The 13,342-nt window shown below is 41.4% G+C and overlaps 1 protein-coding gene across 5 annotated transcripts in view; it reads right to left on the reverse strand.

Annotated features, from left to right (window-relative positions):
* The window catches only part of NCK2 (NCK adaptor protein 2), a 147,256-nt gene that overhangs the window by 62,437 nt on the left and 71,477 nt on the right, over positions 1–13,342 (reverse strand). For all 5 annotated transcript variants that reach the window (XM_087863233.1, XM_045771849.2, XM_045771846.2 and 2 more), the window contains exon 2: positions 11,579–11,763. The gene's annotated coding sequence lies outside the window, so the exon portion shown is untranslated. The remainder of the gene's footprint in view (positions 1–11,578; positions 11,764–13,342) is intronic.

A 13,342-nucleotide genomic window follows, 5' to 3' on the forward strand; every position in this document is an offset into this window, starting at 1 on the left:
GGAAACCCACAATGGATTCCAAAATTAGGATCTCCCCTACTTCTTCCAGAAAGCAGGCCAGCTCAAACCTAACCAATGAACTTGTCAATGTTATTGTTGGTCAAGTCCGGCTCTGAGTGGGTGAGAAGACACATGTCATTTCACAGTGAGATGCACGGTGGGTCCCCACAGGCACCGACCTGGCAGGTGGACACAGTTGCCCTCCCCTCAATAAGCACTGGGTGATCCTAGTTTCCATTCAAAACTTGCTCCTGTTACTGTCTTGCTCATTAACACAGTACCAAAAATCCTTCCCCTTAAACTGTGATCTTCTATGGTCTGATTTAGTCATACAAAGTTTTATTTAACTTCTTGGAGCCAGTCCTATTTCCAAAGAAAACTTTTCCAATGTTCTCATAAAAGTCAACAGGAAACACCATTCTGACAGGCAGAAATCTAAAACTCAGGCTGCATTTTTGCTCTCTACACTGAAGCACACCAGTGACACGAGAAGGTGGAAGTTAAGGACCACCCCTGCCCTCTGCCCCGGAAGTGTTCCAGGACCACCAGCCATGCTGCCTGTGCAAAGAGCTCTGCGGGCTCCTGCGCACCCCTTCAGATCAGCACACACTGGCAGGAGGTCCATAAAAGGAATTCTCATACTGACACAGCAATTCATTTTTCAACTTTACTGAGGGATACTTAATATAAAAAAAAAGTCACATGTATTTAATATGTACAATTTGATGACTTTGAACCTATGCACACACCTTGGTATCATCGCCACGAACGAAGTAATAAACACGTCCACCACCTCCAACGGATTTACCTGTTCCCGGTCTACAGATGGTCCCCAACTTCCAATGGTTCAACTTAGGGTTTTTTTGACTTTATGATGGCATGAAAGTGACATGCATTCTGTAGAAACTGTACTTCGAATTTTGAATCTGGATCTTTTCCCCGGCTAGCGATTGCACTCCAATCCTCTCTCAGGATTCTGGGCAGCGGCCACAGCCCCTGCCAGCCACGCAGTCATGAGGACCAACAACCGGTACGCTGAGACCGATGCTGGTTTTCACTTTCAGTACAGTATCCAATCAATCACGTGGGATATTCCACACTTTATTGGAAAACAGGCTTTGTGTTAGATGATCCTGCCCAACCGTGGGCTAATGTAAGTGTTCTAAGCACGTTTAACATAGGCTAGGCTAAACGATGCGTTGACAGGTGTATTAAATGCCTTTTTATATTTATATTATATAAATATTATATTTACATAATATTTAAATATTATTAAGTATAATATTTTCAATTTACGATAGGTTTCTTGGGATGTAAACAGATTCTGAGTCATGGATGATCTGTAATTTGCTAAAAGCCTCCATCGCCCTCCCCTGCGACACATGCACATAGCGGGAATGTACTCTTTGTTTTTCTGGGGGAAGGCCAAGAAAAAAAACACTTTCCTAATTTCGGAACCCTGACTGCAGCAATGCTCTCATTCAAAGATCCGTGTGATCTGTTTCTTAGTATACTGTTCTGTCACATCGACATGCCCGGTCCAGCGGCTCTTAAAGGAACAGTGCCGCTAGGTCACTGTGCAATCGAGCGTGTACAAGTAATTCTAACCCGTGACCTCGTGGCTCATTTCCTTCTTTTACAAAATGGTGGTGGTGTGGGGAGAGAGGGAAGAGCCACGTCACCTGGTTTTAAAGAGAAATTATCGAAGTTTATATGAAAATTCCCTTGTAAACTGTTAAGGTACAATTCAGAAAATAGTGGAGAAATGACAGAAATGCCCTGAACTCAGCTTCTACAATCTGTCAGAGAGAAAAGAAGGGGGGAGGGATGTGGGGAGCAAGGACTTGCTTTTTTGTGCTTTTAACTGGTTTTTCCAGCTTTCTAAGAAGCCACACTGCTAGGGCACGGTGGGTAGGGCAAAAAGAAAAATGCTTGATTGAACTTCGATCATCACTTCAACCACTGGAAAATGATGACTGGAAAATCACTGACTACATTTAAAAAAACACATTAAATTGCAATTTTATGAAGCTTCACTCTGTTCAAAGGTGCGTGGAAGTATAAGGGATCACAGGGAGGACCCAGCACATGGCAGGTATATGAGGTCCTCTTGCTCCCACAAATGACTTCTTCCAAAGGTCGTTCGTAAGTTAGGAGTCACCAGTACACGGTGACACTGAAGGCTGTCTGGGAACAGCACAAGGGGACGTCCAAGGCCTGCATCTTGGCCTCAGCTTGGTCCTGAGCTGCTGAGCTCCCCCGGGGACTTCAGGAGGTGCAAGGCCCTCCATGGGACTGAGGTTCCTGTCGCCCACCCCTCCGGTCCTTCCCAAAGCCTTTCTTCCTGCTCCCTTCCTTAAGTTTCCAAAAGAGACTTGCTTCCAAACCATACTTAGTTGCCGGGGACTTTTCTATGGGAAAAAATAAAGCAAATAAATAAAATTCATGGTCTGATAAGAGTGAAAGGCTTTGGGTCAGGAAGATGGGGATGCACCGCCTGCTCTGTCCTTACGCACGCTGAGCTCTGGCCAAGCTATTTAATCTCTCAGAGCGTCAAGTGGTGCCTGGTGCAAGGTAAGTGTGCAGACCACGAGTGGTTACTATGTCATTGCCAGGTTATGTCAGGGTCACAGGGAAGAGAAAGAACACGGGCTTCTAAACCATGACTTGACTAGTGTGCAAGTTCAACCCTATGACACAGGCAATCCTCTTAACCTCTCCTGAGGGTTAGTGTCCCTGCCTATAAAATGGAGGCAATGACATCCGTGTTCCAGATTAGAGCTAACAGTAGAGGAGGCAAGCCCTGTGCCAGGTACCAGGCAAGTGTCTTCACTGACTACACCACCTGGTCAACTGTGGTAGAATCAACACTGCAATATTTTTAGCAGTTGTCAATACTTACTAGGTATTTATTTAATCAATTTATTTAATTGATTATCACAGACCTAGCTGCTATAAAAACTGGAACATCAGAGGCTAGGGCTATCCCCAGACACCCAGTCTCCCTTAAGGAAGACCCAATTAGTCCAGCTGCCGAGTCCCTACCCCAGATTCCTCAGGACTCCCAGTGAAGGGGAGAGTGGCAGTAAGGGGGCCAGGATGGTCCCTTCTACTTTGGCATAAATCAATAAGTTACTTCTAGATACCTTCCCACCCAATATCAGCCATAGACCTAAAAACTTAATGACTGAGAGATGGGTCTTGTATGTAAAAGGTCTTGATCCCTGTGGGGGTCAAGTGAGTTACCAGCAGTCTCGTTGTCTCTAAAATACAAAAAAACAAACAAACAAACAAAAAAAACATCTGGGCAATATGGTAAAAGTGAGGAGAAAAATTATTCCTAGGTATATAAACTCAGGAAAAAGTGTTACTCTACAAATTGAGGCTGCTATAAAGACAAAAAATAAAAATTTTCCTTTACTAAAAGAATTATTACTGGATAGGATTTTTATGAATGTAAGAGTGACATATATGGTTGGCTTTTCATTTTCTCTTGCCCAATGCATGCTTAAACAAATCATTGCTGCTTCTGTAGTAGGCTGGAAAATGATGCACACAGATTTGTTATCAGATGCTTAGAGTAAGCTGTTAGGAGATGTTTTATATAAGCCTCATGGTAACCACAAAGCACAAACCTTTAATAGATACACAAAAAAGAGAAAGCAATCTAAGCATACCACTCGAGGATCATCAAATCACAAAGAAATTGACAAAGAGAAGCAAGAAGCAAAAGAATTACAAAAAGCAAGAAAACAACAAAATGACAATAGTAAGTGCATAACTATCAATAATTACATTAAATGTAAATGGACTAAAATTCTCCAATAGAAAGATGGGCTAATAGAGTGGCTGAATGGATAAGAAACCTAAGACACAACTATGTGCTTCCTATGAGGGACATTTTTCAGATGTAAGGACATACACAGATTGAAAGTAAAGGGATGAAAAGATATTCTATGCAAATGGAAACCAAAAAAAAAAACCCCACAAAAAAACAAAAAACAAAAAAACAGGGGTAGCTAAACTTATTACCAGACAAAATAGAATTTCAGCAGACAAAATGTAATTAAGAGACAGAAAATATGATTATATAATGATAAAGAGGTCAATCCAATAAGATATGACATTTGTAAATATTTATGTACCCAACATAGGAGCACCTAAATAGATAAAGCAAATATTAACAGATGCAAAGGAAGAAATACAGAGCAATATAGTAATAGTGGGGGGCTTTAATAGCCCACTTACATCAGTGACTAGATCATCCAGACAGAAAATCAATAAGGAAATTTGTATGTAAAATACATGCTAGAACAGATGGACTTAATATTTACAAAAGATTCCACCTCACATCAACAAAATATTTTTCTCAAATGCATACAGAACATTCTCAAGAACAAATCATCTGTTAGGCCACGAACAAGTCTTAATAAATTTAAGAGGACTGAAATCATATCAAGCATCTTTTATGACTTATAATGATACGGAACTAGAAATCAATTGCAAGACAAAAACTAAAAAATCCAAAAGGATGTGAAGACCAAACAATATGCTACTGAACAATCAATGGGAGAAAGAAGAAATCAAAAGATAAATCAAAAAATATCTTGAGATAAATGAAAATGGAAATACCATATACCAAAAGTTATGGGATGCAGCAAAAGCAGTTCTAAAAGGTAAGTTCATAGTTATAAAAACCTACATTAAGAAAAAAAAACAAAGATTCCCAAATAACATAACTTTACACTTCAAGGAACTATAAAAAGAAGAACAAATGAAACCCAAAGTTAGTACAAGGAAGGAAATAACAAAGACCAGGGTAGAAATAAACAAAACAGAGACTAAAAAGACAATAGAAAAGATCAATGGCACTAAGAGCTGGTATTTTGAAAAGATAAAATACATAAACCTTTTCTAGACTCACCTAGGAAAAAAGAGAACTCAGATAAAATCAGAAATGGAAGAGGGGACATTATAACTGATACCACAGAAATACAAGGATCATAAGAGACTTACCAAGAAGAACTGTACACCAACAAATTAAATAACCTAAAAGAAAGAGACAAATTCCTAGAAATATACAACCTATCAAGACTGAATTATAAAGAAATAGGAAAATCTAAACAGATTATTAGTAAGAACACTGAACTGATAATCAAAAACCTCCCAACAAACAAAAGTCCAGGACCAGATGGCTTCATTAGTGAGTTCTATAAAACACTTAAAGAAGAATACCAATCCTTCTCAAACTCTTCTGAAAAATAGAAGCGGAGAGAGCACTTCTAAACTCGTTTTACGAGACCAGCATCACCCTAAAATCAAAACCAGACAAGGACATTATAAGAAAAGAAAATTACAGCCCAATATCACTGACAAGTATAGAAAAATCCTCTACAAAATACTAGCAAATTCAGCAGCATATTAAAAGAGCATACACCATGACCAAGTGGAATTTCTTCCAGGGATGCAAGAATAATTCAACATGTGCAAATCACTGTGATGTACTATATTAAGAAAATGAAGAATAAAAATAATATGATAATCTCAACAGATGCAGAAAAAGCATTTGAAAACATTCAATATCCACTAATAAAAACTCTCAACAAACTGGGTATAGAGGAAATGTACCTCAACATAATAAAGCCCACAGCTTATATCATACCTAATAGTGAAAAGTTGATAGCTTTTCCTCAAAGATCAGGAACAAGACAAGAATACCCACTCTTGCCACTTTTATTCAACATAGTACTAGAAGTCCTAGCCAGAGCAATTAGATAAGAAAAAGAAACAAAAGGCACCCGAATCAGAGAGGAAGAAGTAAAACTGTCACTATTTGCTGATGACATGATATTATATATAGAAAACCATAAAGACTCCTACAAAAAACTGTCAGAATGAACAAATTCAGTGAAGTTGCAAGATACATATCAATATACAAATATCAGTTGTGTTTCTGTACATTAACAATGAACTATCAGGAAGAGAAATTAAAAACAACTTCATTTACAACCCATCAAAAAGAATAAAATACCTAGCAATAAATTTAACCAAGGAGGCAAAACATCTGTACACTGAAAACTGCTAAGACACTGATGAAAGAAATTGAAGAAAACACAAATAAATGGAAAGATACTCCATTCTCATGGGCTGTAAGAATTAATATTGTTAAAATGTCCATACATGGGGCGCCTGGGTGGCACAGCGGTTGGGCGTCTGCCTTCGGCTCAGGGAGTGATCCCGGCGTTATGGGATCGAGCCCCGCATCAGGCTCCTCTGCTATGAGCCTGCTTCTTCCTCTCCCACTCCCCCTGCTTGTGTTCCCTCTCTCACTGGCTGTCTCTGTCTCTGTCAAATAAATAAATAAAATCTTTAAAAAAAAATAAAAAATAATAAAATAAAATAAAATGTCCATACAACCCAAAGCCATTCAGAGTCAATGCAATCCCTATCAAAATTCCAATGGCATTTTTATTAGAAATGGAATGATCTTAAAATTTGTATGGAACTGGGGTGCCTGGATGGCTCAATCGGTTAAGTGTCTGCCTTTGGATCAGGTCATCCCAGGGTCTTGGGATTGAGCCCTGAGTCGAGCTCCCTGCTCAGTGGGGAGTCTGCTTCTCCCTCTCCCTCTGCCCCTTCCCGCCACTTGTGAGCTCACACGCTCTCTGTCAAATAAATAAAATCTTTAAAAAAATCTGTATGGTACCATAAAAGATCCCAAATAGCCAAAGTAAGTTTGAGGAAAAAAAACAAAACAAACCAAAGCTAGAGGCATCGCACTTTTGATTTCAAGATATATTACAAAGCTATGATAAACAAAACAGTACAGTGTTGGCATAAAAAGGGACACAGAGATCAATGGAAGAGAACAAAGAGCCCAGAAATAAACCCATACATATATGGTCAATTAATTTCCAACAAAGGAGCTAAGAATACACAACGGGGAAAGAATAGTCTCTTTAAGAAACGGTGTTGGGAAAACCGGACATGCAAAAGAATGAAACTGGACCATTAGCTTACACCATAGATATAATTAACTCAAAATGGATTAAAGGCTTAAATGTAAGACCTGAAACCATAAAACTCCCAAAAGAAAATACAGGCAGTAAGCTCCTTGACATTGGTCTTGGCAACAAGTTTTTGGATTTGACACCAGAAGCAAAGGCAACAAAAGCAAAAATAAACAAGTGGGATGACATCAAACTCAAAAGCTTCTGAACAGCAAAGGAAACCATCAACAGAGTGAAAAGAAACCTATGCAATGGAGGAAAATATTTACAAACCATATATCTGATAAAGGGCTAATATCCAAAATATACAAAGAACTCATACAACTCAATAGCAAAAACACAAACAAAAAATGGGCAGAGGATCTGAACAGACACTTTTCCAAAGAAGACATCCAAATGCCCAACAGGTAGCACATGAAAAGATGCTCAACGTCACTAATCACTGGGGACGTGCAAATCAAAACCACACGAGGTACCACCTCACACCTGTTAGAATGGCCATTAGCAAAAATACAAGTGGTAACAAGTATTGGCAAGTATGTGGAAAAAAGGGAGCACTTTCTCACTCTTGATGGAAAGGTAAGTTGTGAAGGTACAATCAAAAACAGTACAGAGGGTTCTCAAAAAATTAAAAACAGATGATCTGACCACTCCACTTCTAGGAATATACCCAAAAGAAATGAAAATGGGATCTCGAACAGATATCTGCACCCCCATGTTGACGGTAGCATTATTCACAATAGCCGAGATATGGGAACACCCTAAGTGTCCGTGCAGGGATGAATGGATTAAGAAGTGGTACATACAGGGGCGCCTGGGTGGCACAGTGGTTAAGCGTCTGCCTTCGGCTCAGGGCGTGATCCCGGCGTTATGGGATCGAGCCCCATATCAGGCTCTTCTGCTATGAGCCTGCTTCTTTCTCTCCCACTCCCCCTGCTTGTGTTCCCTCTCTCGCTGGCTGTCTCTATCTCTGTCAAATAAATAAATAAAATCTTAAAAAAAAAAAAAAGAAGTGGTATACACATACAACAGAATGTTACTCAGCTGTGAGAAAAAGGAGATCCTGCCATTCTTGACAACATAGATGGACCTTGAGGCATTACATTAAGTAAAGTACGCCAGACAGAGAAAGACAAATACTGCGTGGTATCACTCTTATGTGGAATCTTAAAAAAAAAAAAAGTCCAACTTGTAGAAACAAAGTAGCAAAGTGGTTGCCAGGACCTTAAGGTGGAGGAAACAGGCAGAGGTTGATAAAAGGGTACAACTTTCAGCTGTAAGATGAATAAGGCCCGAGGATCACATGTATAACACAGTGACTACGGTTGATAACACTGTATTATTTAATTGAAATTTGCTAAGAGGAGGAAATGTAAATGCACACACACACACACACACACACACACGAAGATAAATATGTGAGGTGAGGAACGTGATAATTAACTCTATGGCCAGGATTCTTTCACGGTATACGTGATGTATCAAACCACCACAACGCACACTTTCGGTATCTTACAATTTTGTCAATCATACCTCCACGAAGCTTAAAAAGAGAAAGAAGGAAACGACGTGGACAGGATCACTGCTAACATTTGCTCTCCGATATCTGAATCAGCAACTGACAGTTTGTGGAATCCGTGCCTCCTTTCCTTCCCTTTGCTCATGAGTCTTATCACCTAAGCCATGGTCTTTCCTCCCCCGTAACACCAACATCCTTCTACCCCTTGGGCTTCTGTCCTGAAAATGTCTCCAAACGGTTTTTCAAAAGATAAGAAATCTTCGACATAGCGTACAAGGCCCTTCATATCTTCCAGCCCCAGGGAACACCAGCCAGCCTCCAGTGACAGTGAACTAGAGTCCATTTTCAATGATACATGGGAAGAATTAAGTGCAGGCTATACATTCATTAACAGCGCCAGTGTAAAAGGACGGGCTTTGCCACCATGCTTCTCCCACGATCCCCGCTCCCCACACAGGCAGGGTCAGGGCTAAAGAGTCCCCAAGACTGCTCTTTAACTTCAAAGCAGGAGAGGCTCCAGGGAAGACAGGAATACAGGGTAGGGAAGTGTATCACCTGGAAAGAGGGGCTCAGGACTCCACTCAGGTCCCTCTGGGGTGCAGTTGGGACGCTCCACCTTCCTCAAACTGCTCCCCTCAGCCCAGCCCTCGGTGCAGGTCTCAGCTGGGACAGGGCAAACTTTGAGTCCCAATAACCGGGAAATGCATCCGAGGCTGACATCCCACTTACCACTTTACCAACCAGGCTAGCGCAGCTTTCATTTCTTTCCAAAATATGCCCTTCGATAGAGTCACCTGAAAGACCACTGACCCAAGAGTATGCTAGGCCCCCACTCATCATCGCTTCAATGACTCTAAGAGCCATTACCCAGAGAATCCGCCTCGCCTGTCCTTGCCGAGGGGACCCGCTATGCCTCTGCACACATGTGCCCTCATTGTCCAAAACTCACTCCAAACAGCTTCCCGTGACTTTTCCAGACTCCTCTCCGAGGGACACTTCACTCTGCCTTGGGCACCAGGGACCCACTATGAGAACATCAACCAGAGCTGTCAGGGTCCTGCCCCCATCCCAGAAGGGCAAGAGAAATGCTGTCTAGAGCTTATTTTACCTATTTTTGTAGCTGCTAAAACACTGTAAGAAAAATAGCCTAGAATCCAATTGGTACTTGCAATATTTATTATTTAGATGGATACATCTAATGATTTTCCCACTGGATATTTATCTAAACCACAAAAGTAATTTTTAAGAAGTTACAGGATTTTGGCCATAGATGTCATGAGCTTACAAAAATTAATTATTTAAAATAATATGGGTATGGATATTTTTATAAGTATCTTTTCATGGTTATGAATGATTCTCTACCTAATTGTACCCAGGAATCAACCATTTGCCCAACAGTCATTGACACCTGCCAGGCACTCGTGCAGAATACACTCCTAGGAGTGAGCACATTACTTCCCTGCCTACCTCTCTCTGAAAGAGACACTTTCAGAATAACTAAAATGATAAAGTGTGTTCATATCATTAAGTGTCAGATGCTGATACTAATGAACTACTGATGAATTCTGACGATCAGATTTGAGGATTTGCGCTAATTTTTCGCTTGTTGCCATGAAATACGTGACTGCATTTAGAAAAGACTAAGTCTTAAAAGGTCCCACTTCAATGACTATTAAAAAAAATTGATTTGCGACAGATAAGAGCTTTCCTGTGTAATGGAAATCTCCTAGGACTGGACGTCTAACACCCCAATGGTGTTTATCTTATATCAGGTCTGCAAGAGAAACTTGGGAATGCCCCATCAAGGCATGATGGGGTGCCAGGCTAGGAAGAGACAGGTCCAGGGAGCAGGGTCAGAATAACTTTGAGCACAGTGGGAGGAAGCAAGGAGGACACAGAATCAGGCTGCGCAATATGACCTCCAAGCTCTTGATTCCAAACCAGGACCTAGATCTGGAAATCACAACACTCTCAGTAAACGAGACGTGTCATTTCCTCCAAATGAAACCATAAAAGATAATAAGGTGAAGACATCCATACACTTAATCTTACCCTTATGAAATACTACATATTATTTCTGTGCTGTTCTGGATACCACACATCAATAAGGAACATAAGTGAAATTAAGAAGCCTCCAAAAAAGAAAAAAAGAAAAGGTGGTCAAGGGGAAAAAAAGCCCACTCACAAAAAGTTTAGTAGTAGTTTTAGACCAAATGAAAGACAATTCTAATTATATGAAACTAATAAACTTATAGATATCACACCACCAGATTTTACTGTCCAAAGTTATAGATCCAAGAATAGTTTAAAACAATTTGTGAATACTACAGGCAAGATAAGGGTCTGAAGGAAAGCCTATGAACTGGGTGCTCTTCCTACTGGAGATGAAATTGTACCTTTTCATAGAGCAGGCCAGAGACAGACCACAAGATTATTTAAATCAAATGTCCCAAACGATTTCTTAGGGCTGAAAAATCTCTCTGTTCTACAGACACATGTTTTTGTCCAGTACCTATTACTACAGGACCCCTGGGTCTCCGAGCCCACATGCTGTATTACAGGTACGGTTTTAACACACGTGACGCAGATTTCTCATACAAACAAGCACAACATTCCCCAGAACCCTTTATCTGTTTGCATGTTTTCATGTAGACTTAGCTTCCCGAGACCAAAGTCAGAAGGAACTTGATGAGACTAAAAGGAGCCTAAAGGCAGTTCGTGTTTCTCTCGCACTCCCCACCACAGCACACAGAAGGCCCAGCTCCAGACCACCTGTTGGGCTGCAGAACTGGGGCCCCAGGGCATTTTACAAGTAGGGGACACCCACCATTCTGCTTCCTAGCTATTCCATGCCATCGTGTGCTGATGCAAGAACAGCGATCTAATTTTTGAACCAGAGCCCTTGAGAACTTCAACCTGATGTGGCTCAACACATCAGGCCCACACCTACTGCCGTTCAACTCACGTAAAACCTACTCGGCAAATCGAGCACTCGAGGCAAAAGCACCAACTTCCCGCATTTGCTTTAAGCAGGGCCCTGCAGACTTACCTTTGGCTCTCAGTTACAAGAGATGACTGGCAAAATGCAGAACTCCTCAAACGGTGAAGTTCTCAGCTGGTCACACGCCTGAGGTTACAAAGCTGCAGGAGTTCTCCAAATTCTCGAATCCAACCCAAATCTCAGGAGAGAATTATGATCTGGGCCATCACTTGTATAGAAGGAACATAGGAAATCTAAAAGGAAATAGAAAAAAAAAACCAGAAATTAGGACTGCCTGCTTGCAAGTAACTGCAAGATTATTTATTCGCCTGAAACCAGTATTTTTAATACACCCCAGAAACAAGTTGCTTTGTACCTACTGACCTCTCCCTAAACAAAATCGTTCTCCTCCTCTACCCTCAGCTCCCCATTTCCAGCTCTGAGGCAGTCAGGTACCTCTGTGGAGGGAGGAGATGGGGAAGACGGGGACAGGTGGCCGTCACAAGGCACCTCTGCTCCCAGGATTCTTCCAGCCTCCTTCCAACAACTCCTCCCCACACCCTTCAAAGCCTGCCAAAAACAAAAGAAAGGTGTGCCAAGTGGAAAGGAAGCAAGTCTGAGAGCCTAATTAAGGGAGAAGGGTTGCAGAGAGCATGGATATTTACATTCAGAGACTCCCTCCTCTTTTGGAGGGCTCCTGCACTGGCCATTTATTGAGAGGGGCCCCCTACTGGACCCACAGCCTTCTGCTAAAAATACCCCTGCGGGAAATTCGAGAATAATATTCTGAAACCACAAGGAAGTTGGGACAAGAGAAGCCTGACAGAGGTGACCGGCGGCCTCTCCCTCCTGCTCCTGGAGAGTTTGCTGCTGCCTCATGTTCTCTGTACGTGGGTGGCTATTTTCAGCCCTGACGGCGTTGTTGAGGGGTCCCCGAAGCTCTGTGGACCTCTGGCAGAGTTCACTGACATTTTTAATTACATTTCAAAGCCAGAGGGGATCTGTCCTGACAGTTCACTCAGAGAAGATCTATTAATTCATCCCTGGCATGATTATGACCCAAAACATTAAATACCCCATAGAAAAATCAAATTCTATTTTAGTCAAATAGAAAAAGATAATTCAAGTAGGACTTTCATAAAAATGTTATACAGCAAGTTCATAAATTTTGATTAAAAAATTAATTCCTCTTTGTGCACTCTCTAGCATTATTTTAAAGGCTGCATGACTTTTTATTCCCAAGATTTATTTATTTGTTTGAGTATGGAGCCCAACGTGGGGCTCGATCTCTCAACCCTGAGATCCAGACCTGAGCCAAAACCAAAAGTCTGACGCCTAACCAACTGAGCCACGCAGGAGCCCCAAAGGCTGCATGACTTTTTAAAAATACACGATTTAATACAGGGCAAAGGTGATGCCGAAATACAACAGGAATACTAGATTGGGGCAAGACAGTAAATGTGCACCTGGACAATTACACCCTTCCCTCTGCTGCATGTTTACAATGAAATGACAGGGTTTCCAGAAATAGACCAAGTGCTCTATTTCACTTTACTGAGCTTACTGAAGAAAGCCACCAACTAAACACAGCCGTGCCCACAAATGCTACCTCCATATTAGTATTTTCAGGGGTATAAGCTGGATTTTTAAAGCTTTAATTGAAAAGTGAATTTGCCTGGAGTCGGATCGCCCAGGCCATTGTGAGGGGGTGTCTGCACGGCTAGCAGACCTGTCTACGTATACGGGCCTCCCTCTGGACGCACCGTACTCTCACCAGCGAGATTTTTAAGTTTTCACGATAGATAACCTTCCACGATAGCTATTAACACCCAC

Source organism: Ursus americanus, chromosome 7 (assembly GCF_024610735.1).
Source record: "Ursus americanus isolate L20-20 chromosome 7, mUrsAme1.1.p, whole genome shotgun sequence".
Lineage (NCBI taxonomy): Eukaryota > Metazoa > Chordata > Mammalia > Carnivora > Ursidae > Ursus > Ursus americanus.